Source organism: Columba livia, chromosome Z (genome assembly GCF_036013475.1).
Source record: "Columba livia isolate bColLiv1 breed racing homer chromosome Z, bColLiv1.pat.W.v2, whole genome shotgun sequence".
Taxonomy (NCBI): domain Eukaryota; kingdom Metazoa; phylum Chordata; class Aves; order Columbiformes; family Columbidae; genus Columba; species Columba livia.
Window position 1 is genome coordinate 34,266,598 of NC_088642.1, and position 16,072 is coordinate 34,282,669.

General features: G+C 34.9%; 2 long non-coding RNA genes across 3 annotated transcripts in view; one reads left to right on the forward strand and one right to left on the reverse strand.

The window, feature by feature from the left end:
• The window catches only part of LOC135577252 (uncharacterized), a 123,095-nt gene that overhangs the window by 46,680 nt on the left and 60,343 nt on the right, over window positions 1–16,072 (forward strand). The gene's annotated exons all lie outside the window — the stretch shown is intronic.
• On the reverse strand, window positions 5,434–15,615 carry LOC135577246 (uncharacterized). The gene is made up of 3 exons (XR_010468804.1): window positions 15,535–15,615; window positions 8,262–8,414; window positions 5,434–5,562 (listed from the first exon to the last, which is right to left on the reverse strand). It is a non-coding gene; the product is annotated as an uncharacterized LOC135577246 (long non-coding RNA).

Sequence of the window (16,072 nt, forward strand, 5' to 3'; positions counted from 1 at the left end):
TTCTTCACCAAGGTAAAGCAAAAAATCAGTCCTTTTTGGTAACTTTGAATACTGATTATGTCTTTATGGAAATCTTTTTAAATTTCCTTTACGGCTGTGCTTCACAGCTTAGATTTTTTTTTTCCAAAGAACTCTTCAGTTACATAGTTTGTATAATTTATTGTTGTTTTATAGATAACATCTTTTAAAGATAACATCTTTGTTTTGAAGATAACATCTTAAATGCTTACTTATACAAAGCACTTTAAAAGCAATCTCTGAAACTGAAAAAGTATGATTAAAAATGTATTTCTGCAATAATAATGGTGAACTTCAAAAGGGAGTCTAAAGAAGAAAATTTATATCTAATTTATTTTTATTATTTTAGTTGATCTTTGCTCTTCAGGTATCTAGAATTCCCAAACTTAGAATTTCTTAAGATATGATACCTAAAATGTTTGATGAAGCATATAAGATTAGAACTGTTGACATAGGTTTTAGAAATGAAGGTAATGTTCACAAAAGCAATTGCTTCCTATATCATCTGATTTAGGATTAGAGGGAGAAAATGAGCAGGATGTTCCAGTATCTACTCAGAGGCAGGACACTACCCTTTCTGCCTGTTGTCTTCAGGCTGCAGAGGCACCTTTCAGCTGGTAGAAGTTAAACAAGGTAGATTGCTTTGGGCAGATTTATCTTTGCACTGATTAAGAAGCAGAGATGCTTTTGTACAACAAGAAGAATGAAAATTTTCAAACTTATTTTGATTAGAAATAGACACATTCACATGAGATTAATTCATTTTTGTATAAATAACAAATTAGAAAAAGAAAATAGCCATGTAGTACATCAGTAAATATTAGAAATGAATGCAAAACCAGTTTTCTGATTGCATGTCTTTGTCTTAATGTATCCCAGACCTCTTACTCCAGAGGTAATGTAGCTTCTACATAAATATGTTGTTCAAGTTATACATAAACATTGTTTAAAATTATTTTGTTTTATCCATGTATAAATACGTATGTATTTTTTACATACTGATATTTTTTTTAATGTCTCTTGCATCTGACTGGAAGAAAAACAATAAAAGTTATACTGAAGTGGCAAAAGTAAAATCTCGTATAAAATTATGTTTAATTGTTGTTAACAAGAAAATACTTTTGTCTTATGTACCTGATAGTATATGAAGACATATATAGAAAGGAGAAAAACATCTCAGTTACAGTTGTGATTATCCAGTGTGCTTTCTCTTCAAAGGTACATTTTCCTCTACAGGAAAATTTGTTTGTCATCACCTGGGAAAAAAAAAAAAGGTAGCTTACTAATGATTTTTTGTTCTTATATCTACATTTTTACTGCTTCTGTGGCATCTTGTAGTGTAAAAGATTGGTAATTACATCTAATTAGAACACATTAAAATGCTATGACTCAGAAAAATAATGAAACTCGTTTACATTTTTATAAGATACAAAATCTGAAAACTACATTTTACAGTTCAAACTGGTATCTAACTTGATCAACAAGGAAATGGCAAGGTTTTGAATGTTTAAGGGTATTAGTTTTCCTGAGTGTGTTGTAGTGTATTTTCCTGAGACTAATTATTAAAAACAAAGCTTCTTTTATCAAAGGGAGAAGTTAGTTTCACTTTTATTACTTCAATTAACTTTAAAAACTGTTTTATTACTCACCTTCTTGTGGTAATATATGCCAAATAGACTGTGTTAAGGTGAAGGATGCATTTTAGAAAACAGCCTTGATAAATTAAAATATAACAGCTTTTTTTTCCTAATTCACCTTTTTTCAGTGTAAAGACTTTTTCCACATTTATTAGCTCAGCCATCAAGAAGCTATAATAAAGAACTTTTACTGTTTATTACAGAATTAGTTTTTTCATATCACTCTTCTGGAATAAATGTTAATTGCAGTTACAGTCCAGTTCACAAAGAGACTTGCTTTCTGCCAGCAGTTCACTCAAACATATGCAGTTTTATAGGAGAGCAGAGGGAGACATTAGATGCAAGTACAATTGTGCAATAAACATCATACAAGCAGTAGGGATTTTGTAGATGAAGAAGGAAAGCTTGACTTACATAAAAACATAAGATGATTTAAAGAGCAAATTTTACATATAGGATAAGCACACAAAAAATTGCATTCTGGAAGATTCAGGTTTAAAATTGCTATATCAGACAATGATATTATAATTCATGGCAGACCATAGGTGTGTTGTGAAAAACCTATTAATCATCTGCTCAAAGCTCAGATACTACTGCCAGACAAAGGTCTGTTCTAGGCTAATGACTGATACACTATGTATGGGCTGTAATCAGACCCAATCACTAGCAGTGCAGTTATCTAAACAGCAAAACCAAAAAAGTTTAATTGCATTAAAAATCTTTCTAAGATTTTTATAGTTACAAATTGAAAACCCCTTAAGGTATATATTTGAACCTTAAGATTATACTTTTGTAAAAAGTTTTCTGCTTCCCTATTCTTCTAAATAATAACTATATACAAATATGATCTTAATAATATGAATATATGGGAAGAACACAGAACTTTGCCACTGTTGATAGAAACAGTGAATGTATATTTGCAGCAATTAATTTGCAGTGACATTTATATGCTTGCATTTTCCCTGATATTCACATAACTCTACTGATAGTAAATTTTATGTACTGAAAATGTAAGACTGGCAGACATTATAGAAAAAAACCACTGTGTGTACCTCAAAGGAAAATGTGTGAGTACTAGTTTTCCAGAAGGACCGAAAACCACATTTGTAGGTGATTGCTGTTGCAACGGGGTACAGACTTTCAAAAATAGTAGATAACACTTGCTATTGCAAAATGGTATTCAGAATTCACTGCATGGTGCTAAAGTGAAAAATATGGCCACTCAATGTGGTGTGAGGTTTTAAAAAATTCCAGCATGCTGTTTTAATTTTTAATCTATATTTATCCAAATGCATTGTGTTCTTTCATGCAATAAATTCATCTTGAAACCTCAGAAATTTCTTCCTAGACTGTGAAAGCATACATGTATGCTGCTGTCTGAATACATGGTAAAACTCTACCTGCAGTCTGTACCCAATTTGCTGACTCTGTCCTCTCCATGCAGCCTCTGCATAGATCTGTTTTCATTTTGCAAAGTCCCACACCACCAGGACAGCCACACTGTTCACAGTAGTATCATAACAACTGTTACACAGCTGAGAACACTGCCTCAAATATTCTGCAATAGTTCTCCACAGATCTGCACTGTGACTCCCTGGAACTAATGGGTATTCTGTCATTGTTGACTCATTCAAAATTTTTCTCCACTCTTTGTTCTTAGTAGAGTACATCCTTGTTGCAAACTGTTCCCAGTTCTAGGCCACAAGAAGTACTTCTGTGATATCTTCAATGTAACCAAGAGCTAGAGGATTTTTGTAGGCAGATTTGAAAGTCTGACGTCATGCGACCTTTCATGGATTTATTTTTAACTTCCTTTCACAGTATTTTTCTCATACTTGTAAGTTGTAGTCCTGGTGCGGATTGGGCAAATTCCAGAAACTTACTTCTTGCAGGTAATGTAGCATTTCATTATTTCTCAGCGGAATATTTACTGGGGAGAGAACTCTAATTATCTTCCCTACTTTACAATATTAATACATTAACTAATCTATAAAGAAACTTACTCTTTGTTTTACACCTCCCACTCCTTCCTAGTGTGCAAAGGCCATTAATAATTGAGTGTTCTCCATTGCTGTATGGCGTTGGTAACAATAAACAGATATTTTTTTCTCCAAATTGGCAAAAATTCAGATGAACTGAAAATAATTCAGAATAGGTCATGCCTGAATTTTAAACAAAGGCTTCGCCGGGAATAATTTGTCTTCATAGATTTTTCTGAATTGTCACTACTCTGAAGTGCTCCCAAAGGGCAGGAGCTTTTTCTCTTGAATGTTCCAGGCAATCTACAGGCTGCAAAGCCTTTTGTAGTATATAAAGCCCCCCTACATTCCCTCTTAATAAACTTAGCAAGAAAGGTGGTTTTTAATAGCAAGGGTAGGTTAACAGCCATCCTTAAAGTAAGAATACACATCTCCAGTCTCCTTGGGTGCTAGGTCCCCATCTGTTTTGGAGCAGACCCAGTAACTAGTATGTGCTGCCTGATCAATCAGGCAGAGCAAATGAGACTAATCAAAGCAAGCATGCAGGTTATTTTACCTCTCTTAAATAATCAGACTAAGAGTATTGATTGGGCAACAAACTCTGAAATAGAGCTTTTCCCTATAACTAGTAGAAATAGAATAAAAGAAGGTTAGTTTAAGAATTGTTAATACAAAGTTACGTGCATACATTCACAAGAAAATCCCAAGATTAAAATATTCTGGTTCAAGAGCTATTGAGATACTGCTCTGGTTTTGGCTGGGTTAATTTTCTTCATAGCAGCTGGTATGGGGCTATGTTTTGGATCTGTGCTGAAAACAGTGTTGATAACACAGGAATGTCTTAGCTATTGCCGAGCAGTGCTTACACAGTGACAAGGACCTTTCTGCTTCTCATGCTAACTCACCAGTGAACAGGCTGGTGGTGCACAAGAAGCTGGGAAGGGTCCCAGCTGTTACAGCTGACCCCAGCTGAGCAAAGGGGTGTTCCATACCATATGGCATCATGCTCTGCATATAAATCTGGGGGAAGAATAAAGAAGGGAATGTTTTGAGTTACGGCATTTGTCTTCCCAAGTAACTATTCGGTGTGATAGAGCCCACCTTTCCTGGAGGTGGCTGCCTGCTGTTGGGAAGTAGTGAATGAAATCCGTGTTTTGCTTTGCTTGCATGTGCAGCTTTTGCTTTACTTATCAAACTGACTTTCTCTCAACCCATGAGGTTTACCTTTTTTTTTTCATTCTGTCTTCCATCCCAGTGGAAGGGGAGGGTGAGTGAGTGGTTGTGTGTGGTATTTAGCTGCCTGTCAGGTTAAATCACAGTGGATACTAAAGTGGTTGTCAGGTAACTCTAGAAATTTGATCAGTTTTAAGGTGACGTCTAGCAAGACGCTGGACTCTCTCAACTGAAATCATCAGCACCAGGAAAGTCCCTTAACACTTTGCAAGTTCAGTCATGTTTGAACATTAACTCAAAACCTGTGGCTTTGTGGACAACATTTGTGCAAGGAGTGACTATTCACAAATACAGATTTAATTCTAAAAGTGAAATTGCTTTTGTGCAATAATGAGATGAAAATCAGTCTTTTACACATGCTGTTAAAATATTTAGTAATTTCATTTACTTAGAAAGAAATATTCCTGTGTAGTCTTATTATCCTTTAGTTGTAGCTGATTTTACAATTTAAAATGTGTTAAATTAAACACTTTTAAATTGACAGTTTAATTCATATTCTGTGACACTTGACCACAAGTTTTATTCATTTTTTTTTTTAAATGGAGTAGTATCATTTACAAACCTTAAATTAGAGCATGATTATTTTCCTCTTTTATCGCTGTTGAGGACTACATTAAGATGAGTGAACTGGGTTGTGACTAGAAAATATTTTTCGTTCCTGAAACCATGCCGGACTCCAGATACCGTGAAGAGTTCTGTGAAAACAAAACTGTATTTATGTAATGCAATCTGGGAAAATACAACAACAAGTATTCCTGTGACTTTTCATCAAGTATTTAAAGAAATGATGTTGCTTTAATACACTCTGCATGATTATTGCAATGTTTTCTATATGAGATCACTGGCAAAAACATTTGTGAAAATGACATACCAGGAGTGTCTACATAAAATAGACTTTAATACATTAAGTCTAAACAATCCAACTGGAAAACCTAAAGTATTACAAATATCCTAAAGATCTCATAAATTGTCAGTGTTTAGATAGAAAGATCTAAATCACTTGCAGTTTGAAATGATTTACCTACATTGTGATTATAAGCTGTGATCAAATTAGTCACTTAGATCTCTTTCAGTGTATGCTTCAAAAAAATTTGATTGTAGTATAAAAAAGGAGGTCCCACAGAGTATATATGTGATGGCTGCTGAAAGATCCCAGCAAAGATCCCAGCTGGGGAATTGGAGCAATAAAGATGAATCTAGAAATCTGCAATTTTTATTGGGAAATTGTAATTGTGTTGACTTGTTTGAAAACATTACAAAATTGAGAAGGAGTATTGAGAAGAAAACATTCTTCTAGGATTAATTTTTGTTTCGAAAAAATGAAAACATTTGGCATGAGAAACAATTTCTTCTAAGTGTGGCACATGATATGTCAATGACATTTTGTGGAGAAAATCTCTTCACCTGTGACTTTCTCTTTTACTTAAAAACATTATATTTCACACTCATTGCTTTGTGTACTTGTTAACTGCAGAAGACAAGAGCCGACAGTTAGACTTCTCTGCAGGAACCATAGGATCATTTTGCTTTTTTGCAAATTGCAGACATTGTATTTAGATTGTCACAAGGACATTTGACAATCTATTTCCTCTTTTTTGTGGCTGTAAAAGGATAACAGGCGTGCTGGTTTGACTGAAAATGAATTAATTTTCCTTCATGCATTCAGAAATCCTTATTTTTCATAGCTAACGTGGTCATTCTTTGAATTTATTTTGAGAACAAGAAGATGACACTCTGGGACGGAGTTAATGTTTTTAATTGCTCTGGTCTGAGAGCCACAGTTTTTCAGAGCTCTCTGGTCACAGGTGTGAGGCAGAAAGAAAGGGGGACATGGATGGGGCAGAGCTTGACTGACATCCAGACTGATCAATAAGACTATTGCATGCCATTAGCATCATGCTTCATATTTAAAGAGAGTTGGGATCTTCCAGTTAGTTTCAGTCGGCGCCAGGGGACTTCTGTTCAGGGGACTTCTGTTTGGGAGTTTCTTTAGTTCTCATTTTCTGCCATGCTGCTGTTTTAGAGAGGCCTCTGTCCATTTATGCCTTCTTTCTTTTCTCCTGAGGACTGGCCGTTCAGGACCAGGATGCTGCTTCCTGACTGCTCAGTGCGGACGGAGTTCCTGAGAAACTGCATTGTGTGTCTTTTATTTTACGTTCTATTTCCATTTTATATATATTATTAGTTGTAGTAGTATACTAGTATTATTTTGTTATTTTATTAAACTGTGTTTATCTCAGTCCACAAGTTTCTCCCTTCCCTTTTGATTCTCTCCCTGATTGGGAGGTATGAGGAGGGAAGTGAGCAGATGGCTATTGTGGTTATATTGCTAGCTCAGGTTAAGCCATGACAACAGGTAAGTAATATTCTCCTATGGGCTACTGCTCTTCAGATATTTTGCTTTCCCTTAGCATCTTCCAGCCTTTTCTTTGGGTTGCTATTGTTTCTAGATGAGGCATCAGGGTACCTGTATTCTGAAATTCCACTCCATCTCCCAGGAAAGCTTGTGCCACAGGGCACTTAATTTCTGCTGCTACTTAAATTGGACATACAGACTGAAGACTGCAGAAAGAAACAACAGACTGAAGATGCACTTATGGTTCCTAAAAGTAGCCTTCCATATCTACAAGCTGTTTACCTCTAAACAGGAAGAATTTATTTCTTATTTGAAAGTGCAACTGCTCCTGTCCTACATTCATACAAACACACACATATATACATGTGTATATGTATATCTGTATATTTATTATATGTATATGTATGAATATACATGTACATGATTTTTCACATTGCAGCAGTCAAACACCTCCCTTCTTGGCTCCTTTAATTAACTGGGTGATTTTTCTTTCTGAAAGTTTCTATTCCAAGCCAAAAGTATAAACTTAATACAGGATTTAATACAATGTCTAATAGATTACAATCTAGTTATTTTGTGAATCTATAATTAAAAGGGATTGAAGGGTATCGTGGCCTACATTTGCTGTCTGTCCTTGTTATTCAGGCTCTAATCATTCAGTGTATTCACTGGAGGTTATAGAGGAAGAGGCACATAGCAGAGTAAGTCCTCAGATCTCAGAGAATGCTTGCCCTTAGGACTTACTCTACTATAATGTGATGAAGAAGAAATATAAAATAATGTCACACAAAAGAAAATACAACAGCTCCTTGGGTGTTTAAATGAAGAGATTAGACATGACAAAACAGCCTCTAGGAGTATGTTCATCTTTGATCTTTCTCAGACCCTGGGCTGCTTATATATTTCTCTTGTTAAACTGCAAATAAGCAAAATCAACGGACTTCTTAATATCAAAACAGTTCCAGGACACAGTAATAAATGCTAAATAATTCCCAGCACGTACATTGCTGTGTTGACTGGAGGGAAAACTGCACTTACCATGTTTTTCACATGAGCTTGTAGACAGAGGCCCACTGCTCAGTACAGATAGGACTGCTTTTAGAAGCATATAGAGCTGCGCAGAGGCTTCTTTGCCTTGGGGTGATTCACAGTAGCTTCTGTAGTCTCTTCTGCTTTATGGGATTAGCTCAGCTGATTGAGAAAACCAGAAAAGCACTATGTAAGTACTCAGATTGTTCCTAAGAAATGCACTTCAGAAATGAAATGAGGCAAGACCCTGGAGAGAAGTAAAATGAGGCAAGACCTTGCATGTAATGAGAAGTAGCAGGACAAAAGTAGATTTGGTACGAAAACCGTTCAATCACAGAAGAGTGTGCCTGGATTCGAAAATGTCACTCCAAGATTTAGACAATCATTAAGAGCAAATGTAGTGTGGTTTTAGTTTTTCCAGAGTGAAGTTTTATATGTTTAAGTTAAAAGAGAGCCTCCTGTACCTGCTCACTAACTTTCAAAAATCATTGTAGAAAACATGCCTCCTGCTTGCTTCCTGAAGTCAGCAACCCTTGCAGAGAGTTAAATACAATGTTCTGCATGGCAAAAGTAGGAAATACATTTCAAAGAGGTTATATGTGATTGGCTTCCTTATTCTGAAGCAGGCAGTCTGAGGGAATATATAACAAAAGATAAACATAAGCGTAAATTACACAGTATTATATATATATATATACAAGCAACATATGTACATGAAGTTTTCAATTATGGTACTGCTGAGGAAGGAATTTAAATGCCACTTCATCTCACATATATGTCATACAAGATCCATTCCTTTGCTTTTCTTTCTGGCATACAATAAGTTTATATCTGCAAAGATAAGCTCTCATCAAGCTTTTGGGTAGTTCTGATTTTGCTAACTTACGTAGTACTCCTGTTCTGCATAGGTATTCCATTAACACTGTATGATGACAATAATTCAGAAATTAAAATTTAATTCTTGATAGTAGGGTAGATTAATAGGCATGTGTCAGCTGGTGAGTCACAGCACTAAAGATTGCTATTGAATCTGAAGACAGTTTGTTTGTTAATTATAACATAGAAAGGTAACTTAAAAACCAAATCAAAACAAAGCAACAAAGGCACAGGTTTGTGTGACTGCCATGAATTTCCTGCTGTGCCCTTCACAAAAATAGAAAACATTGACTAATACAGCAATGAGAAGTGCTCGTTTCATCAGATGACTAAGATTTGTAGTTACATCTCTTAGGGCCCCAATCCAGCAAGTCACTTACAAGCATGGTAAAAACTAAGCACATGCTTAAGAGCTTTTCTGGATCAGGGCCTGAGATAGGAATACTCACATCTCGCCACTCAGAAACATAAGTTAATTTTCTTAAGAGCTGTTAGGAAAATTTGTCCCCTAGTACAGAAAACAGTTATGGTAGGTTGTTTGGCATGAGTTACTCTCTTTATCCTAAACAACAGTTCATGGCTACTGTGGGAGAAAAGATATTGTGGTCGGTTGGGTAGGCAATTTGACATTGTGTTGCATACCCTATGCTGATCATAAAATAAAACTTAATATGTCCCTATCCAGTGTGGCTCTCAAATGCTTATTGAATAACTCAACTGAGACTGATTTCAACCAAGCATCTTAGCTGAGACTTTAGCAATACCTAGTCATAATAATAGTGAGTTAAAAGTAAATATTAAAGGAAATAAAAACTTCACAGATCTCTATGTTGAACTGTTGCATGTAAATTCTTCTTAGCCCGAGGAAATTTAGTTTGTTCCAGTAGTAATATAGGATTACACTTTACTGTTTAACATTCCCCTTTTCACACGTGTACTAACAGGAGTTTCAGGAAAAACTTGTGTTTCTACTGAAGTTAAAGACAAAGTCTCTCTGAATTTAATTGGGCATGACTTCACCTTGAAAACTTTTATTCTCAGTGCCCCTCTCCTTATATAAAAATAGAATGAGTATTTCAAAGAGAACCAGACTGTGGCAGTAAAATCCAATATGAAACAAATATTCCAGACACTGAAAAAACCCTCATATTTATTCATTTTTTTCTGGATTTCCCCATTCTTCAAATTATCAAATTCAAAAGCATGAATAGAAAATAAATTAGCAACATGAGCTGGAAATCATCAGAAAGGTAGGCTCAGAAGAGGAATTTCAGAGCTGCATACGCAGTACAGAAAAAAAAGCTTTTGATACTCTGATTTGTGCTGTGTGTTTTTAAACACTTAGTTTGGTCCTAAATAGCTCCAAATCTACAGTCCTAAATGTTCAGTCAATAGTAAATAACTAAGGTGATACTTACTCCTTTTCTGACAGGCAACTCCATGTATATATCAGTCTGATGAAACTTTCTCAGTAATGTTCTGTACAATTTACCTTTAATCACTTTCTTCATATTAATTTATATTTGAATACATCACCCTGGAGAAGTCTTAAAATGAGGAGGTTTCATTCCTTTCTTATCTTAGTGTTTCTTACAGTTGAGTGTATAAAGATGTTTTAATAACTCTTGATAAATCAGTTTCATAGGAGTTCACCAATTCTAATCAATCACTTCTGCTATTATGTTATACAGGGTGGAACCGTATAGGATACATTTTCATTTTTTAAAGGGAAGCTCTTGAAAATGTTGCCAGAAATTTGCCTTAGTTTCTGCTTATTCGAAACAAAATGAAAAATGTTTAGCTGTAGGATTTTTGGTTTTGTTGTTGTTATTAAACCAAAGTGTAGCACTTACCAGAATTTTCTATTCTTGGCTAATACTCAGGGAAATTTTTGCATAAAGAAACCAAGATAGAGTGCTATTTTTAGAACATGCAAGTTCACATACACCTAGAAGAGTTATTACTTAGTCGTACACTGTGCCTCTGAAGTCAGTTACACTTTTACAGGCAAATGGAAAGTAAATCACTTTATGACACTTTGCTGAGAGCAAAGAAATGTTTAAAATAATAATGTCAATATAACATGACACTTTCCTTTCCATCAACTCTGATGTCATGTTAGATTCTATGTTATTGTGTTGTAGGTCCCAAGATGAAATGATTGACATATGAATTATTTTTACTTTGACCCATAGAAAAACTCTTCAGAGTAGCAGTAAGTGTAAAACAAACCATAAGTATTCTTTAATAATGCCTCTTTATATACAATGCAACTCAGGAAAACTGTGACCTAGTATTATGCTTAAATGTAACATTCATGAGGCACACATATTTGCCACGAAAATTGACAGTAATGTAGGTTCCCACTGTCTAAAAATGTGTGTTTTAATTCATCAGACATATTTGATGTGGCAGTCACCACTGAAAAATAAATATTTACCATCAGTTTCTTGTGTGAGGCTTTTTCCTAATAATTATAAATAATAATAGTCTAGGGCCCCAATTTTGTGATAGGTCTCAGGAAACAGATATCTGCACCCTCCACAGGGTGCTGAATGCCTTGTACTTTTTGGATTACATCAGGGTTTTATTGCAGATGACCAACAACCTTGCCTTTCCTAATATGTTCTCATAATAAAATAATTTGCCTTGGTGATGGTAAGTTTCTGTTTCTTTAGGCTGTGCCCTTTTTGGATGGTTTTCTGTTGGGAGGGCATGAATAGGGTCAATCAAATTCAATTACCTAAAAGGAGAAATAGAACAGGTCACACCAATGCCAGCTATTTCTGATCAATGACTCTGTCACCCAGCTGTTTCGAATTGGAAAAATAGGTTTTCCAGGTATGCTAAGAAAGAGGATTCCATAGATTCAATGCAATGTGCTTCTAACTACATAGCATGCAAGTATTTAAAGCATCAAATTGTCACAGATTTGCTTTCCAAGTTATGTTCTTAAATCAGCTTTACAAAAGATTCACCTTGCCTGTCGATATGAACCAGCAGAAGAAAACCGATCCCCTCTGATTTCCAAACCATGATATTTAAAGAGCTATAATTCATATTTAATGAAGACGAAATGGTAGAAAAGGCATCCACAAGCATTTAACAAGGCTCTCTATGACCATTAAGTTTTTATGTTCTGCTCAAAGTCCTTCACCTTATCCTTTCATTATATAGGCTGGTGCAACATGTTTAGAGGAAGTCAGATATTTTTAGAATGTTTTTGTAAAATAGCTACTATTAGAAATAAATGATGGTTTAGATTTAGGTGATATGGCTGGGGAATTTCCTGAAATGCATAAACGATGTTAGTATTAATGAGGACAGTAGTTCACTGCAGGCAGAATAAGAGACAATACAAAGTCTTTATGTCACTACCCTTGACGGTAAAAACCCAGAACTTAGCAGACAACCTCCCCTTTTTATGTAATTACTAAATTAAGGAATGAAAAGAACACATGGATTAAGGTTGGTTTTCTGTAATGCCTTGGTAAAGTATGATGAAATTGTATTCTCATAACTGATTGAGATCTGCTTGAGTACAAGCATCAGAATGTTCTTTGCAGTGTGACTTAAATAAGAGTTAATGAGAACTGGCAAACTATTGTGAGTCTGATGAGGAACAATAGGACCCGAGTTAGTTAAAGCCTTATTTTAAAATCCTCAGCTGTAAACTGAAATGTTGTTAATTATAGGTGATATGGAGGAGCTAAGCACACGAGCAATGACAGAAAAACAGTTTAAAGGAGATTTGCAAGAACAAAAATTAATTTAAAAGAATAAAATAATTAAAGAGGTAAATTAATATGGCTAGAGAACAAAGGCTTCTGTTTGAGAAATAATGTCTGTTTTCATCTGACTATGCCTGGTAATGGCAAGAGGTATCTGGTCGCTGAAAAGCTGACAGAATGGAACTGCTATGCTGGGTTGTTTTTATTCCTGTGTCTGCTGTCCAGTACAACTGTGAAAGGAGGCACTGTACCTGAGTTGGAAACTGCCACAGCCAATAAAGAGAAATTTCTAGTCAAAAGGACATCGCTCTTGAACTCTCTGGCATGGAAGACTTTACAATCTTTATTTTGGGGAGCACCAATCTGTAACCACAATTTCTCTTCTTGTCTACTGCAACTCTTTGTCTCAGTGTTCTGCCTACTCCACTGGAGCTGCCTGGTTTGCCAGTAATTCAGTGTTTAGATCAACCTCTGTGAAGGTTGAAACTGGATTCTGTATCCTCTGTAATTTTTGTCCCATCTCCTGCCTGCAGTTCTAAGAACCAAACAGTTTTTTTGGCTGAGAGGTCTTGTACTGTCAGTCTTTCCCATTGAAATTGTTACACTTTTTATCAGTCAATTAAATATTCATAGAGGCACAGAAAAAGCATAAGAATGATCATTGATGTTGAGAGACAGTTAGGATGAAAAGCATCTGTGAGTGAGGTGATACACAAGTATTTAAACATTGACTGATCTTGTCTTGGATGGGTGATGATCTTGAATTATACAGAGGGATCAGGGTAGTTAAATGAACATAATTTAGCTGAATTGAAACTATTGATACATTCTCCAGGAGAATGTATCAGCCTGCTGATAATATATCAACAAAAGCAGTCAAAATTATGTCTCTTTGAGGTAGCTAAAATTAAAATTGGAAACACATGGCAGTAGAGCAGTACTTTCAATTTGGGAGTACACAAATTTGACACAAACTCATTTCAAATATACGTATCTTTATTACTAGAGTCAGTTGAGTTTCACTGTTATTGAAGAAGTACCTTGCTACCTATATGACTGCAAGTTTCAATTATGATACCCACTCTAAAGCTGAAAGAATCACTATGCTGGTTGGAACAGCATGCAAGAATAAAAAAATTGGTATGGATTTCTAAAGTTTAGGTGATCAATGATGTCATCAAGCAGAAAGACCCCAAGTATAATAAAAGTAATATTATGATAGCTGAAAAAGTTCCGTATTCAGCTTCTCTGTACTAGTCAAAGATTTATATACTTCCATTGTACTATTTTGTTTCCTGAGATGACAAGTCCTTGCTTACGTAGTCTTTCTCTTGCTGTAAGGTGTTCCATGTTGCTAATAATCTTTGTCACCTTATACATTGCTTATCTACTTCTATTATTTGTTTTCTTAGTTGGAGTGACTGATATTGTTCACAGAATTCAAGATGTCTGTGCATAATTTTATTTTCTTTATTGCTTCTCTTCTAAAATAATTAATAATATTCCATCCACCTCTTGACTAGTGAACAGACATTTTCATAATATTTCCCACAATGAGTCAGAGAACATCTTTTTAAGAAAAAAAGAGCAAGTTTGAACTCCATGGCTGCAACTATTCTTCCCAATTTTTATAAGAAATGAAGTATAGCTCCTAGTGGACACAAAACCCCAAAATATCTATTATGGTGGGGTAGTTTGCCCTCTTCATTTGCACCTTCATAAGAAAGGTTAAAGGCTGGGTAATCTTGGACACTGAAATATCTTTTCATCAAGTATAATTTCTGGTAGACAGTTTTTCAGGCATTTTGGATGAGGATGGAAAGGAAGTTTCTAATGTGAATAGTGCTGTTATTGGTCATGTATCTTGTTATGCAGATAGCCTCTCAAGTGCCAAATTCATTGGCAATCTAAGAGAGTATATGTGGTTCAATAAAGTATCTGATTTGCAACTGTTTTCCATGGTTTCACTCTACACAGTCTGGAAACAACATGAAATTAAAATCCGCCGAGATTATACAAACACTAGGAAAAATATGATTCGGAAGTTCTGCTTTCCTGATGTTTACTTACTTCTGGATCTCTAGCTATTTTTCCAAGGTCTTTAAACCATTAAAAAGATGAATAGTGCATACTTTTCTCACAGCAAAGAAATTCATTCTCATCAAATTTAAACCCCTTTTTATTCTGTTCATTGAGTACTGGAATTATGAAACCTCTAAAGTGGCAGTGTTGGAAGGTTTATAATTCATAATAATGAATAAACCAGACAACGTTACAGAAGTCTGGGCTAATTTTTTAACAGTGTTGTATTAAGTGTTAGCCCTGTGGCCAATTACTGTGAAATTATTAATTTTCTTATAGATTATTATTAGATTTATAGGATGCTATATTTTTTTAATTAAATTTCTATTATGTTTTTAACTTTTCCTTAAATATATTACTATAGGTCTCTTTGTATTTGCCCACTATTATAAAATACTAAAAACATTAAAAACAGAGTCCTGAGTTTTATGCAAAAAAGTACAAATGCTTAGCAAGCAATGATTTATCTATGTAGGTATGAAGCAATGAACTCATGGCTTCTTGGACATTGAAATAATACACATACTAATGTGGTAATCTTATTTGCAGGTACACTCTGGATAAATGAAAAAATACCAGTGTATTTGTCTTACATTTATTCAGGTGGTGTCCATCAGTGTCAACAATTCTCCATGGCACGGCATGTGCCTTTGTGGAACAGGAAGCACTTTACTGTAAAGTGTAAAGTGAAAAAAAACATTCCAAAATAAATTTCAAATTATCTGCCAAAAACATAGATTAGATTGCCTAAGTATTGCTACAAGTATGCACATGTTCAAGAAAGGTTCAATAAAAAATGGTAGAACAGATGTTGTATCACTTGTAGTAAGTTTGGCAAAGTCCCTTTAAAACTATTAAAAATGTTAAGAGTTCAAGGTAATCTACACCACAATATTTCTGCTGAGAATGACATAAAGTGGAAGCAAATTCTAAATGTTAAGTGGGGATAGTTGATACTTTTAACTAAACACTTTGGATCACAGCTTTTTAAAATGTGGAATTGAGATTAATTGGAGGAAAAAGCACCCACCAGTGCAGAAACAAATATCTATTCATAGTTGCAACATTGTGCATTTCCAGCAGCTTCTGCAAATCCCACTGGCATATATGTAAAAAGGGCTGCTTAAGTAT